General features: G+C 35.7%; 1 protein-coding gene across 1 annotated transcript in view; it reads left to right on the top strand.

Annotated features, from left to right (window-relative positions):
* pitpnc1a (phosphatidylinositol transfer protein cytoplasmic 1a) overlaps positions 1 to 17,500 on the top strand; it is a 132,947-nt gene that overhangs the window by 1,295 nt on the left and 114,152 nt on the right. The window lies entirely within an intron of this gene.

Below are 17,500 nucleotides of genomic sequence, written 5' to 3'. Positions count from 1 at the left end.
CTCTGAGTGTTTGGTTGAATTTATGTTATGTCATAGTTTGTGTAACTTTTCCTTACTGTTTTTTTGGAGATTTAGTGTAAAAGGCCGTGTGTAAATCCACTTGGTGGTGCTGTGGAACTTTCCACTCTTTCCTCCAGTGTTTATTAAAGGGATAGTTCACCCTAAAAAAAAATATCTACTCATTATTTACTCATCCTTAAGTGTTTCTTTCTTCCCTTAAACACAAACGAAGATATTTTGAAGAATGTTGGAAACCGTCGACTTATTCCACTGTATTTGAATTTCCTACAATGGAAGGCAATGGTTACCAGTTTCCAACATTATTCAAAATATCTTCTTTTGTGAAACTCAAAGGTTTTGAAACAAGTAAATGATGACAGAATACATTTTATTAGGTGAACTGTACCTTTAAGTGTGGCTTGATGTTGTTTCGATGTGCTTTTTAATTGCGAACTAAGATGGTGTTGATGAACTGTTCCTTACAGTTGCTTGATGATCAGTATTTTATGCTATGTATAAGTGGTTTAGGGTTGCAAGTGTCTCTTTTGAAGAAATAGTTCACCCACAAGTGAAGATTCTGTCATTTATTCATTTTCAAGTGTTTTTTTTTTCTTCTTTTGAACACAAATGAAGATGAGTATTACCCTAGTGATACCATCAGAGCTGTACAATATATGGTTTCGATATCGATATCACAATGTGTCTATCCGCAATAGTCAGATCGAAGATGTGTGTGTATATGTATGTATGTATGTATGTATATGTGTGTATGTATATGTGTGTATATATATATATATATATATATATATATATATATATATATATATATATATATATGTATGTATGTATGTATGTATATGTGTGTGTGTGTGTGTGTATATAATATATATATATCTCAGGCCCATTGCCAATCTATTGAAAGGTGTGGGTTTTTTTTTAAGTGGACCTTTTTGCAGTTATTCACCTCATTTTCTATTTAATTATGCATTGTAGTGAGATTTTTAGCACTAATCTTTGCTGGTTCAGCTTGTCTGATGGTGATCATAACCACACTTTTTGATGTACTAAAAATATTGAAATATTAAAAATGTTGTCAAAGTGCTTACCATACTGTACAAATTCGCACTTGAACTGTAGGTTAATCCAGTTTTATAAATATAGTTATGAAATTAGCATTATAAAAAATGAATAAAGAAATATGAAAAAAATACTTTTTTAAATACAAATTTATTATCATCCATCATAAAAAAAAATTATAAAAAAAAAAATATATATATATATATATAAAATAAATAAAAAATATATATATAACCCTTTAAGGTGCACTCCTTGAAAAAAAAATAGTTTGGCCCATGCTTGCATTGAGTAATATACTGACACAACTCTGATAAATAGTAATAAGCAATGAAAATAATAATGATAGCCTATGGATAAAAGGTCGAACAGGTGGTTACGAAGCTTGTTAAAGGGTTAAAATAAAACTGTAGCCTATAGGCAAATAGCAGTCTGGCCAGCTCATTCACCTTTCCTCAGTCTGAGTTTGTACATTTGAATAATTAAAATGAAATTTGTCTTAGAGCCTTTTATTGGTGATATTCACTGTTTATGATGGCATAGCAGTCAAAAATGAGACCAATGTGCTCGTTTAGGGGTCAAATTCTGGACTCTGTTTATGGGGGGTGGGCCTTTCAAACCACTCGAACCCCCTCCTGGCGACAGGCCTATATATATATATATATATATATATATATATATATATATGCACGTTCATTAATTCATTGTCTTTTCGGCTTAGTCTCTTTATTAATCAGGGGTCGCCACAGCGGAATGAACCGCCAACTTATCAACCACATGTTTTACGCAGCGGATGCCCTTCCAGCCACAACCCAACACTGGGAACCACCCATACACTCTCATTCACACACACACTCATACACTACTGACATTTTAGCTTACCCAATTCCTCAAAAGCGCATGTGTTTGGACTGCTGGGGAAACCGGAGCACCCGGAGGAAACCCACACCACCACGGGGAGAACATGCAAACTCCACACAGAAATGGCAACTGACCCAGCCGATGCTCGAACCAGCGATCTTCTTGCTGTGAGGCAATCGTGCTACCCACTGCACCACCACACCTTTTGTCTAGTATATATACTGTACAAAAGGTGGATTGGTTGAATTATATCAGGACAGGTGGAAATGTATACATATCAAATAATTTCATCTATTTGCCATCTAATTGCAAAATATAATTAAAGTTGGAAGTATTTTGATGAAATTCTGACAGAATTAATTACATTCTGTCGCATTTCAGTCACAATATCTTCAACGAAATTGCACAAAAGCTTATCCGATTAATTGATTACAGCAGCAGATTGTAATCGATCATGAAAATATTTGAGAGCTGCAGCACCAGTTTCTACTTTATTATACCTGGAACCACAAGTCAAAAGTACACAGGATTTGTGGAGCCACTGCAGAATTGAACCACAGTGTGAAAGTTTGTCATTTGCATGTGTTTTAAAGCATTTTAAGAGAGTGTAAGAGCACATGAAATTGTACCGTTTGTAACTTTTAATAAAGATTAATTTTATTGGATTATTTATAGGATGAAGACCACGCAGTGTTATGAATTATTTAATTTATCTACTTGAATACTCTTCCATAAAGCACTGTTTATTTCACTTGAATCCTTGCTGCATTGTGTTTATTTAAATCTGTAGTTTGTGTATTATAAATATTTATTAAAATATATATTTATAAAAAATAATATATCGACCTATCGTTTATCTGGTGAAATTGTATTTGTATTGCTCCAGAATTGGCCAGCCCAGTCACCAGAAGTAAACATTATTGAGCATGTCTGGGGTAAGATGGAGGAGGCGTTGAAGATGAACACAAAGACTCTTGATGAACTCTGGGAGTCCTGCAAGAAGGCTTTCTTCACCATTCCAGATGACTTTATTAATCAGTGATTTGAGTCATGTCAGAGATGTGTGGATGCAGTCCTCCAAGCTTATGATGGAGTCAGACACAATATTCATTCTGTTTCCACTGCAGCATGAGCACATATTCTATACTGGACATTATTGAAGGTTCAGTGAGCAGACTTTAGTCTAAGCAGAGTCAGACCTTACTGTCCTAATCAAATCATTAATAATCAAGACATGATCAGATTTTATTATGGTAAAATAAGCATAATCTAGAGGCTTTTACCTTTCATAAAAGCCACTTCTGATGGCAAATGATCAACTGGAAGTCAAGTTATTATTGGTTATAATAAAATATGCGATTTATTTCCAATATCATGCAGCACTAAATACTATTTTTATTCCTACTATGGATGTCAATGGCTGTTTTTTATTTCCAGCATATCTTGTTTTGTGGTCAGCAGAAGAAAGAAACTCTTAAAAGTTTACAACCACTTGAGTGTGAGGTAAATGCTATGTTTTTATGTGTACTGTCCCTTTAAGCAGTGCAATTGAAAGATTGACTTGATGCTTGTTTTATACTGCAGAGTCAATTCAAGTCATTCGAAGGTTTATTTTTGGATCCCTAATACTGTGTACAAGGCATAACAGCACAATGATGACCAGTAATAATAATGACTTGTGTTTTAAATCAGTCTGGACTATCAATCAATAACAAAAGAGCACATTAATGGCTGAAAGCTCAAGTGAAATTAAGTTTACAGTGAGCTTAGTCTGTGTCTGGTAGTTTGAGGGCATTTATGCAAGTGCACCAGACAAAGTTTATTAGATATGCTTGATTCTAGCGTTGTCTCCTGGATAAACCTTATTTTATTTTTAATAATCTAAAGACAAGTCTGCGTGAACCGGAAGTTGCTGAGACTTTTATTTCAGTATGTTGGTGTACTTCCTACTGAAATAGTGAGCAAGAGGCCGGTCTTTCTTTTGTGCATCATTCACTCATAGCAAACTTACGGTAAAAGAGAGGTTATTTAACACGTGTGTTATTTTAGGCAAAAAAAAGAGCTCTAAATTACATTTTATTCATGAATTATATTCAAAATTCGCAAGGAAATGCCATCAGTAATGACTTTATGCCATGCATCTATAATAAACATTGACAAAAGAGGAACTAAGTCATCTCTTAGTTTTTTCTGTAGTTATTTGTGGATCAATTTATTCATATATCACACACACACACACACACACACACACACACACACACACAGATATGCACGTATCTAAATTATTTTTTCACCACGTGAATGAAAAGTGTGTTACTATAATAATTAAATTCAATGTGCATGAAGTATGCATATCATAATGTCATCATTACTAGCAAACCTAGCAACATCTCTATGCATGTAACATTGAGCACTGATATAAAGCCACTGTCAGTTCCCACTACTGTGCTACGGATGTAGTAGCAGAAGCGTATGCGCATAAATCTGCATGTCAGATCGACTGTCTGAATGTGGCTCTCTGATTGGATGGAATGGATTGGAGCAGATCTATCAGAGCTGCTTAAGCACAGCACCAAAGAGGCTGCTGTCACACACACACACACACACACGCGCGCTTTGTGCTCTTGCAGCCCATCTGCTAAAAGACTGACACGGCAGATGTGTGTTTTCTGTTGGAGGATGTTGCGTATTAAAATGCATCATCATTAATATCCCCCCGTGCTTTAATAGCTGACTATAAACAGAGTAAGGTAAAGCCTAAATTACTGTGGTGTTCTGTTTTTATTCCGCTAAACAGATTTTAGGTGTTTATTTCCCTGGCGGAGAGGTATTATAAAACAATTAGCGCGTTTACGATGTGTTTGTGTGTTTTAATAAGAGCGAAAGCCATCTGCGAGCGTTATGGATGATTGGCTTACCTAGCGACGACAGAGGCTGTTAGTTAAAATCTGTTTGATCAATTTAAGGTCTCCTGAGGGGTTACTGAGCTGATGGAGCGATTACAGGTCACGGCATCCCAGATGTCTTCAAATGAGTGTTTTACTGCCTCATGTCGACTGCCATCAAGGACATTTTCTTGGCTCTTGGAAACGAGTGCGACTCTGGCTCTCATTCAACACAGGCTCATGCCTCAGCCTGCATTTTTGTGATATGTAAAATATGTTGCTCCGGGTACATTTTAATTCGCGTTTCAGACGACTAATCCACTAGAGGGTGCTGTTGACATTTTTTGCGAATCTGAAATGCGTATTTGGAGTACGTTTTGTTGTAGTTTCCAGACGACAAATTTACTAGATGGAGCTGTCTACTTTGTTTGCAGTCATGAAATACATTATTAGGGTGTGTTTTGCTGTACATTTTGTCAAATCCACTAGAGGGCGCTGTCTACATTTTAGCGAATCTGGAATATGTTACTTAGGGTACATGTTTACTGTATGTTTTCAGATGATAAATCCTCTAGAGGGCGCATTTTACATTTTTGCGAATTTGAAATGCGTTACTTAAGGTGCGTTATGTTGTACGTTTCAGATGACAGATCCATTAGAGGGAGCTGTCTACGTTTTTGTCGAATCTGAGATACATTCCAAAGAGTACGTTTCAGTTGACACATTTTTGCAAATCAGAAATGTTACTTAGGGTATGTTCTGTCGCAAGTTTCAGTTTACAAATCTACTAGAAGGTGCTATCTATGTTTTTGGCGAATCTGAAAATTATTATTAAGGGTATGTTTTGTTGCACATTTTAGATGACAGATCCACTAGAGGGCGCTGTTTACATTTTAGCGAATCTGGAATATGTTACCTAGTGTACGTTGTTATTGTATGTTTCAGATGATAAATCCTCTAGAGGGCGCATTTTACATTTTTGCGAATTTGAAATGCGTTACTTAAGGTGCGTTGTGTTGTACATTTCAGATGACAGATCCATTAGAGGGAGCTGTCTACGTTTTTGTCGAATCTGAGATACATTCCGTAGAGTACGTTTCAATGCACATTTCAGTTGACACATTTTTGCAAATCAGAAATGTTACTTAGGGTATGTTTTGTCGCAAGTTTCAGTTTACAAATCTACTAGAAGGCGCTATCTACGTTTTTGGCGAATCTGAAAATTTTTATTAAGGGTGTGTTTTGTTGCACATTTTAGATGACAGATCCACTAGAGGGCGCTGTTTACACTTTTGCGAATCTGAAATACATTACTTGTGGTACATTTTGTTGCACATTTTTGGCAAAATTTTTGGCAATTGTGAAATATGTTACTTAAAGTACGTTTTGTAGCACGTATCAAATGATTAAATCGACTAGAAGGCGCTCTCTACATTTTTGGCGAATCTGAAATCCATTACTAAGGGTATGTTTTGTTGCAGATTTTAGATGACAGATCCACTAGAGGGTGGTGTTTACATTTTTGAAGGGGTGAAATACGAAATTCTGAAATACGTTACTTGGGGTACCTTACGTTGCACCTTTCAGATGACACATTTTTGCGAATCTGAAATGTGTTACTTGAGGTATGTTGTGTTGTACATTTTAGATGACAAATGCACTAGAGGGTGCTGTCTACTGAAATGCATTACTTGTGGTACATTTTATTGCACATTATAGATGATAAATCCACAAGAGGGTGCTGTCAAAAGGCAAATCTGAAATATGTTACTTAGGGTACGTTTTGTAGCACGTATCAGAACACTAGTTAACTAGAGGGCGCTCTACATTTTTGGCGAATCTGAAATACGTTACATGTGGTACATTTTGTTGCACGTTATAGATGATAAATCCACAAGAGGGTGCTGTCCAAATTTTTGGGAAGTTTTTTAGCATGTATCAAATGATTAAATCGACTAGAAGGCGCTGTCTACATTTTTGGCGAATCTGAAATGCATTATTAAGGGTATGTTTTGTTGCAGATTTTAGATGACAGATCCACTAGAGGGTGTTGTCTACATTTTGTGATTCTGAAATACGTTACTTGGGGTACGTTTCGTTACACCTTTCAGATGACACATTTTTGCGAATCTGAAATGTGTTACTTGAGGTATGTTGTGTTGTACATTTTAGATGACAAATGCACTAGAGGGTGCTGTCTACTGAAATACGTTACTTGTGGTACATTTTGTTGCACGTTATATATGATAAATCCACAAGAGGGTGCTGTCAGAAATTTTGGCAAATCTGAAATATGTTACTTAGGGTACGTTTTGCAGCACGTATCAGAACACTAGTAAACTAGAGGGCGCTCTACATTTTTGGCGAATCTGAAATAGAGTATGTTTTGTTGCACATTTTAGATGACAGATCCACTAGAGGGCGCTGTCTACATTTTTGGCGAATCTGAAATAAATTGAGTATGTTTCGTTTCACATTTTAGATGACAGATCCACTAGAGGGCGCTGTCTACATTTTTGCGAATCTGAAATGAGTTACTTGTAGTACATTTTGTTGCACGTTATAGATGATAAAACCACAAGTGGGTGCTGTCAGAAATTTTGGCAAATCTGAAATATGTTACTTGGGGTACGTTGTGTTGCACATTTCGGATGACGGGTGCTGTTCACATTTTTGCGAATCTGAAATGCGTTTCTTAGGGAACGCTTTGTAGCATGTTTCAGATTACAAATCCACTAGAGGGCGCTGTCTACGTTTTTTGCGAATCTGAAATATGTTGATGTATGTTTCAGATGACAAATCCACTAGAGGGCGCTGTCTACGTTTTTTGCGAATCTGAAATATGTTGATGTATGTTTCAGATGACAAATCCACTAGAGGGTGATATCTACATTTTTTGGCAATCAGAAATACATTATTTAGGGTATTTTTTTTGTACGTATCAGATGACTAATCCACTAGAGGGCATTTTTTACAATTTTTGCGAGTCTTAAATGTGTTACTGAGGGTACATTTTATTGTAATTTCAGATACACCTCTTTTTTGTACGCTTTTTTTGGAGAAGGCAAGTCTTAGTCGTACAGATTAGCTTATGAACCACTGAGCCAAACCCAACCATTAGTGTTTTCAAAAGCAAATGTATAAGATAAGTGTTCTGCGACCATATAGATTTACCTTGATTTCACAGTACTTTTATCTCTTTTGTGGAAGCGTGCTTCATCAGACTCGAACCAAAGCATGAAGCGCAACACCATACAAAGCCACCACAGAAACCACACCAGAAAAGTTGTCTATATGGAAACAGATAGGTGACGCAAATGTCTTGGATTACAAATTATAGACAACATTAAGTTGTTTTGTGGTGTTTATTTGATGTTGTGCAAAGAACTGTAAAAAATAATCCTTAATTCGTCAATAGTAGGTCACTGTAAATATCACTAGTGTGAAAATGAATAAAGGTTTCTGTCGTCATACTGCCCCCTAGTGTTCATTTTACCAAGAAATGCAGTCAAACGCATGTCGAAGGATGTTTTGTGGTTTCACATGTTTCCAATGAGCCTGTGTTGCTTTTTTCTTGATAAGGACAGACTTTAATCCTGTAAGAGTCTTGAGTTTGAGCTTTCTGTAGTGATGAAGACCTCACAGTCGCCCTCCAGACTGCATTAATTATAGATAATAAGCTGTGGTGGGATGCCAGAACAATAACTGCAGGACTGAGGTGATAAAATGAAAGAGCTTCTTCATTGAGGTTATGCAAGTCTTGCTTTAGATTCCCTAGAAAAATGTAAGTTGCACATTGTTTGGATTGATTTGAAGTGATGGACGCGTTTTATTTGATATTTTACTGTGATATTTCAGTCAATTCATTTTCTAAAAACATTAATATGAGGAAAATGCATAAAGTTGTGTTTGAGACATGCCATGTGGAGTCTGGTTTGAGGTTAGCATCAAGAGCTAGCGCATAAAATGCTGGAAAATGTCGACTCTGGTAGAGGTTTAAAGCGGTTAACAATAAATTAAACAACAATTAGTAACAGATTCAAATATCTCATATTATATTTATGCATTTTACATGAATAATTCATGCTTGTGAAGTCATTTTACATGCTGTTGATGGAAAAAAAATCATAATTATATAGTGTTTTGTGGGATTTTATTGAATATTTGCGTATTAAAAATGGATTGTGGTATTTCTAGTGTTGCAGAAGTGATTATTCCTCAGTTATGAAATGCATACTGCTGCATCTTTACTGAGCCGTGACCATCTGAAGCTTCACGGATGAAAGCAAACACACTTTCTTCGCTTTAATTGGATGTTTTTTCTGCTGTAAACTCAAGGTCCTCTTGATAATGGATAGTAATGACTTTCATCTGAGACTCAGAACAGAATCTTCACTTATCACGGGCATAAAGAAGCTTTAGGATTTGTGAAATGGTGTGTGTGTGTGTGTGTGTGTGTGTTTGAAAGCATCTGCTCAAGCTTTAGTATGTGATTTTACACCATTTCTTTTTTAAGTCAGCATGACCTGAAAACTAATCAGCTTTTGTCTAAATGCACATTATTGATCTTAATGTGGAAGATTCATGCCTGCATTTTTTTTACCTTTTATCAAAATGTCATAATTACAGATGTCTTCAGTAATGCGTCTGCATAAATCGTGATCCTCAGATTTAGATACGCTTCAATTCAATCAGCAGGTTATGGATTGAAGCAAGTAGTTATCCTGTAGACTTTTTTTTTCTGTGATATCTATCAGAGAACTAATTTCTTGCATATTTATACACTGTAAAATTCAATTAGCTAACTTAAAGTAACGCGTAAAGTTGTTGTTGAGTAATTAGTTGACTTTTACTGTAAAAAGTGAGTAAACCTGTTGCTTTTAAAGCGATTAATTGAGTTTATAAAAGTGAGTAAACCTGTTGCTTTTAAAGCGATTAGTTGACTTTACTTTATAAAAGCGAGTAAACCTGTTGCTTTTAAAGCGATTAGTTGACTTTACTTTATAAAAGTGAGTAAACCTGTTGCTTTTAAAGCGATTAGTTGACTTTACTTTATAAAAGTGAGTAAACCTGTTGCTTTTAAAGCGATTAGTTGACTTTACTTTATAAAAGTGAGTAAACCTGTTGCTTTTAAAGCGATTAGTTGACTTTACTTTATAAAAGTGAGTAAACCTGCTGCTTTTAAAGCGATTAGTTGACTTTACTTTATAAAAGTGAGTAAACCTGCTGCTTTTAAATCGATTAGTTGACTTTACTTTATAAAAGTGAGTAAACCTGTTGCTTTTAAAGCGATTAGTTGACTTTACTTTATAAAAGTGAGTAAACCTGTTGCTTTTAAAGCGATTAGTTGACTTTACTTTATAAAAGTGAGTAAACCTGTTGCTTTAAAGCGATTAGTTGACTTTACTTTATAAAAGTGAGTAAACCTGCTGCTTTTAAAGCGATTAGTTGACTTTATAAAGTGAGTTAAAGCTTTTAAAATGATTGCACAAATTAATTAACCTTAAGACAAAGTTTTCTAGGACTTTAAATAATGACTTCATGTGTACATTAAAGTACTCATATTTTTCCCACATGATCCTGACTGTAATTATTTAGTGCAGCACAGCAGGTAAAGCACTGAATAATCAACCCGGTCAAAAGAAAGCAATGCAGGTTCAGAATGACGCTGAGAAATCTGGATTTATTTTGGTAGCAAACACATCGTTATCATGTGCTGTCAGCATCGTCCTCCAGCAGTGTTGTCTTTTATTTGTGCTCTTATTCTTGGCCACAGTCTTGAAGATGTGCGTCTGAATGCGGCTGTCAGGAGCTGAAGAGATGATGATTGGAGAGTGGGAGATTTCCTCCATTACTCACCGTCCTTACGCAACCATTGCACTGCAAAACACACTTTTCTCATTTAGAGTTTTCATCATGTTTCTAGTCCAAGTATCTCAAAATTTGTAAATCAAGAAGCATTTTCTGTAGACAAGCAGAACTTTATTGTCTTGTTTTCAGAAATAATGAGCAAAATGAAGAAAATGAATGAAGTGAGTTTTTACTGAAAACAAGCTAAATAATCTTATTTTTGCCTTTTTTAACAAGACCAATTTTTTGGTTGTTGAGCTGTCCTTCGTTTGTTGCTATGGTTACTCATTGGGTAGTTGATTATGCCCACCTGCTCCTTGTTTTATCCTTTTTTTGCAATTGTTTTTGGTTTCTAAACTGTAAATAATATCTGTTAATGAACAGTTTCCATATTTAGTGATGTTTTTTGTATATTTGCGGTTGTGAATTGCATTATGGGATTTTGATCTCTGCTCTGTCGACTTTTGATGTTAAAAATTCAAGTTTGCAGTTTAACAAAGTGACTTTTAGTGACATTTTAGTAGTATGATGTAATAAATTGTATGACATATAGTAGGGCTGTACAATATATTGTTTCAGCTCTGATATTGTAATGTAAACCTTCGCAATAGCCACATTGCAAGCATACGCAATGTTGATTTATTAATCCAGTTCGTAAATTCAAAACATGATGCGTAAATACACAAATCCAATTCGTAAATTAAAAACACGATTCGTAAACGCACAAATCCAATTCGTGAATTCAAAACACAATTCTTAAATGCACAAATCCAGTTCGTAAATTCAAAACACAATTCGTAAATGCACAAATCCAATTCGCAAATTCAAAACACAATTCGTAAATGCACAAATCCAATTCGTGAATTCAAAACACGATTCGTAAATGCACAAATCCAATTCGTGAATTCAAAACACAATTCAAAAATACACAAATCCAATTTTTAAATTGAGAAAAAGATTTGCAAATACACAAATCCAATTCGTGAATTCAAAACACAATTCGTAAATACACAAATCCAATTCGTGAATTCAAAACACAATTCGTAAATACACAAATCCAATTCGTGAATTCAAAACACAATTCAAAAATACACAAATCCAATTTTTAAATTGAGAAAAAGATTCGCAAATACACAAATCCAATTCGTGAATTCAAAACACAATTCGTAAATGCACAAATCCAATTCGTAAATTCAAAACACGATTCGTAAACGCACAAATCCAATTCGTAAATTCAAAACACGATTCGTAAATGCACATCTAATTCATAAAATCAAAACACGATTAGAAATTATACTAATTCAAATCGTAAATTCAAAACGCGATTCGTAAATACACAAACCCAATTCGTAAGTTCAAAACACAATTTAGAAATACACAAATCCAATTCGTAAATTCTACATTTTCATTTATAGTATACACAAAACCAATTCATTCATTTTCTTTTCAGCTTAGTCCCTTTATTAATCTGGGGTCGCCACAGCGGAATGAACCGCCAACTTATCCAGCACGTCCTATGCAGCGGATGCCCTTCTAGCCGCAACCCATCACTGGGAAACATCCATTAGCAAATGATAATATACAAAAAAATTCAGATTTTCACTTGTGAATTCACAAATTGTGTGTTGTATTCATGAATGGTGTTTTGAGTTTGAGATTTGCGCTGTGCATCTATGAATTTTATTGTGTAAATGTATTATTGTTGAGACTGATCTGGCTCCATCTAAATCAGGCACAGAAGGCAGAAATATAAATGAGGTTTTACGTCACTATGCAGGGAAAAAGAGACACTGGTGGACTCAAACAGCACAACGCCTGATAAGAAGACCCCACTGAAAGGTTTTTCTGGTGTGCATGGTGCTCTTTGTGGTTAGGTTTGGGTTTTAATAGACTAATGCACTTTAGTCTGGAGGCTAATTTAGTTAGTATGGCTTTTTATTTCGCAGTTAATTAGTTTCTTTCTCAGAAGTTAATTTTCCACCTCAGAGATGCAGAAATACATGGCTTGCTAAAATATATATGCTGTATATTTTATTTATTTTGGAAAAAACTACACACTGAAAGATGCTTGGCCTTTAGTGTTGTTATGCAGTTGCTAAGGTGGGTTGTTTTGTGCTTACTGATTTTTACTTCCTTTATGTGGCTCATTTTATTGATTTCTTCAGTAATTCTGGATTTATTTTGAATTTTGACTCCGCCCACCTTCTGCTTAAGCCAATCAGATGACAGATTCTAGCACATTCTTGGACTATTCAATCAGATTTGATCAATTTTGGAAAACGCGTAATTTTGACTCCGCCCACTGTATGCTTAAACCAATCAGATTGAGGCACATTCTTGGTATGTTCAATTTTGGAAAACTTGTAACATATGTTATTTATTCTGTAGTTCTCCCATATTTCAGACCCATCTCCCGTCTCGCGGAAAACACCTGGAATGTAACCCCTACGACCCCCCCCCCCTCAGCTTTTGGGTACAGTATATAACACCCCTGGAGCGCTGACATTGGTGTAATGTCCTATTGAAACCTGGAGCATAACCCCCCTCCCCACCCCCCCCATCCCCCCGCCCCCCCCCCTACACACACACATGCACACACTTTTCGTAATTTCCAGTATGCCACTCTCTGCACAGCACCTACACATTCCCACTTTTCAGCCCCCCCCTTCACCCGCCTCACGGGATTTTCAGATTCAAATGTTGGCAGGTATGTCCCGGACGAGCCCCCACATGTAACCCATCGGTCCTACTACACCCAACCCGGTCTGAGCTGGGATTGAATCGACGATTCTTTGCATGGGAGTCAGTTGCTCGAAGGAGGCTAATGACCAAAGCCCCTAGCGTCTGTCGCTAGAGCACCTTTTGAGGTCAGAGGAGTTTGGTTTACCTGCATACCACTGCACTAGCTGGCCTCTGTTACACACATTTATTTCTCCAGTAATTCTGAAGTTTTGACTCCGCCCACTGTCTGCTTAAGCCAATCAGATTGTATCACATTTTTGGTCTGTTCTGTCAGGTTTGATCTTTTTTGGAAAACTTGTAACATTATTTCTTCATTATAGGAAATAAATAGTTTAACATCACAAATTAATAGCTGTAAATAATAATTTTGTCTTCAATTATAAGTGCATCATTCACCAAACCTAGTATCCATTATCTCCATTCTCTAAGCTTTCATCATTCAGGCATCATTTTCCCAATACGTCGCTCATATGTTTTTAAAAGCAGTGTTAATAATGGAGTCTTTGTGTTCAGGGTGTTTCCAGTGAGATGTCTTGCTGCTTTTTGTAACCCATCACAGCTTCAGCTCGCAGTACATTTATTCCAAATTGTTTTTAGCAGCTCGTGGGTCGAGCTGGAAAACATCTAAAGTGAGTCCTCTGATCTAAATCCATTACTGCAGGCTGTCAGCAGGGGATTCAGAGAAGACCTGGCAACGCTTTCTGTACTCTCTGTGATGATATGTACACAGCGGGACAGCTCAGTTGTGCTGGCTGCACGTAATGGTCGGCTTATGTTGAAGGGATGGTCATAAAGGCTGGAAGGCTCCTCTGATGCTTTTTTTTTGGACATTGCAGTGAAATTTATGGTTAAAAAAGGATGTAGTAGTTTTGAAAGCATGAAAAATACAAATTCGCCTTTGATCTTTTGACATGAAAAGACCCCAGTGTTCTTCAAGCTAAATCAAAGAACAAAATATACAAGTAAATAATCTAAAATAAGCTTTTGTTTTTGAAGCTCAGTCACTTTGGCCTCCCTCAAAAGTTTGTTTCAGCTACCTTTAAACTAACTCACATAGTTTTGGCTTTATCAGGGTTCGCCACAGCAGAATGAACCACCAATTACTCTGACATATGTTTGTTTGAGTTTTTTTGCCACATTTTTTCAGGTCCTGTAGAGTTAAACAGGTAAGTTTAATAATAATAAAAAAAATCCATTAAGTTGATCTCCAGGTCTCCGGGAGCACTTTTAGCTTAGCTTAGCATAAGTCATTGAATTGAATTAGACCATTAGCATCTAATTTTATAATTTTTACAAAATATATTTGTAATATTTATATATATATATATATATATATTTATAATTTGTTTTATCAGAAAATCATTTATAGCCATTAGCAAGATGCTAATGGTCTAATCCGATTCAATTATCTATGCTAAGCTAAGCTAAAAGTGCTTCTGCCAGACCCAGAGTTCTTAATTGGATTGAAAACCACCTTAACATGACATGAATTGGCATATAATAACTATATTACTAAAGAATATCATATATATCCATTAGCAAGATGCTAACGGTCTAATTTGATTCAATTAGTTATGCTAAACTAAAAGTGCTTCCGCCAGACCCAGAAATCAACTGAATGGATTAAAAACCATCCACCTTAACATTACAGGAATTGGCCTTTAATAAATCTATTACCAAAGAGTGTCATTAGTGAGATGCTAACTGTGTAATCCAATTCAATGATTAATGCTAAGCTAAGTTAAAAGTGCTCCTGTCAGACCCGGAGATCAGCTACATGAGTTAAAAACCATTCACCTCAACATAACATGAATTAGCATTTAATATATATATTACTGATGAATATCATATCTAGCTATTAGCAAGATGCTAACGGTGTAATCAGATTCAATGACTTATGCTAAGATAAGATAATAGCGCTCCCTCCAGACCCAGAGATCGGCTGAATGGATTAAAAACCATTTACCTTCACTTAACATGAATTAGCATATAACAAATACATTGCTAAAGAATATCATATATATATATATATTAGCCATTAGCAAGATGCTAACGGTCTAATATGATTCAATCACTTATGCTTAGCTAAAAGTGCTCCCGCCAGACCCGGAGATAGGCTAAATGTAATAAAAATTATTCACTTTACCATAACATGATTTAGCATTTAACAAATTACTGTTAATATCATATATAGCCATTAGCAAGATGCTAACGGTCTAATCCAATTTAATGACTTATGCTAAGCTAAAAGTGTTCCCGCCAGATGTGGAGAGAGGTTAAATGGATTAAAAACCATTCACTTTACCGTAACATGAATTAGCATTTAATTTATTACTGCTAATATCATAAATAACCATTAGCGAGATGCTAACAATCTAATCTGATTCAATGACTTAAGCTAAGCTAAAAGTGCTCCCACCAGACCCGTAGATAGGCTAAATGGATTAAAAACCATTCACTTTACCATAACATGAATTAGCATTTAATATATTACTGCTAATATCATTAATAGCCATTAGTGAGATGCTAATGGTCTAATTCGATTCAATGACTTATGCTAAGCTAAAAGTGTTCCCGCCAGACCTGGAGATAGGTTAAATGGATTAAAAACCATTCACTTTACCATAACATGAATTAGCATTTAATTTATTTCTAATAATATCATATATAGCCATTAGCGAGATGCTAACAATCTAATCTGATTCAATGACTTAAGCTAAGCTAAAAGTGTTCCTGCCATACCTAGAGATAGGCGAAATGGATTAAAAACCATTCACCTTACCATAACATGAATTAGCATTTAATATATCACTGCTAATATAATAAATAGCCATCAGTGAGATGCTAATGGTCTAATCCGATTCAATGACTTATGCTAAGCTAAAAGTGCTCCCGCCAGACCTGGAGATAGGCCTAATGGATTAAAAACCATTCACTTTACCATAACATGAATTAGCATTTAATATATTACTGCTAATATCATAAATAGCCATTAGCGAGATGCTAACGGTCTAATCCGATTCAATGACTTATGCTAAGCTAAAAGTGTTCCCGCCAGACTCGGAGATAGGCTAAATGGATTAAAAACCATTCACTCTACCATAACATGAATTAGCATTTAATATATTACTGCTAATATCATAAATAGCCATTAGCGAGATGCTAATGGTCTAATCCGATTCAATAACTTATGCTAAGCTAAAAGTGCTCCCGCCAGACTCGGAGATAGGCTAAATGGATTAAAAACCATTCACTCTACCATAACATGAATTAGCATTTAATATATTACTGCTAATATCATAAATAGCCATTAGCGAGATGCTAATGGTCTAATCCGATTCAATAACTTATGCTTAGCTAAAAGTGCTCCCGCCAGACCCGGAGATAGGCTAAATGGATTAAAAACCATTCACTTTACCATAACATGAATTTAGCATTTAATATATTAATGTTAATATCATAAATAGCCATTAGCGAGATGCTAACGGTCTAATTCGATTCAATGACTTATGCTAGGCTAAAAGTGCTCCCGCCAGATCTGGAAATTGAATAAATGGATTAAAAACCATTTACCTTCGCATAACATGAATTAGCATTTAATGAATATATTACTGAGGATTATCATGCATAGCCATTAGCAAGATGCTAACGGTCTAATCCGAATCAATGACTTATGCTAAGCTAAGTGTTCCTGCCAGACGTGGAGATCAGCTGAAACCATTCAAACTGGTAAAACTCCACTCTTTGACTGAAGGAGAGCTGAAAGTCTCCCCTTAAATGAGTTCCTCAGAAACCAAATCAAGCTCCTCGCTACATATTTTGTTGTTGTTTAAGATGCTGTTTCTCTCTTACATAAGAAAAGACAATCGCAGAGTCTGTTTTCTGGGACACTTCAAACAGCATCAGAGGAAGATCATATCTCGTGTTTTGGAGTCTGCAGTAAACTGAAGGTCAGAGAGGCAGACTGCTGGCGTTGTGTTGTGTAATGTAGATCTCGTGTTGGCACTGTATGCTAGTGGGCACATGGCTAATGTATCAGCTCTCCGCCCAGCCGTTTATGTTGGCCCCGCTATCATTTTTTTGAGAAG

Source organism: Danio aesculapii, chromosome 3 (genome assembly GCF_903798145.1).
Source record: "Danio aesculapii chromosome 3, fDanAes4.1, whole genome shotgun sequence".
In the NCBI taxonomy this organism is placed as follows: domain Eukaryota; kingdom Metazoa; phylum Chordata; class Actinopteri; order Cypriniformes; family Danionidae; genus Danio; species Danio aesculapii.
The sequence above is the reverse complement of the archived record's forward strand: the minus strand, read 5'-3'. Positions and strand labels throughout refer to the sequence as shown.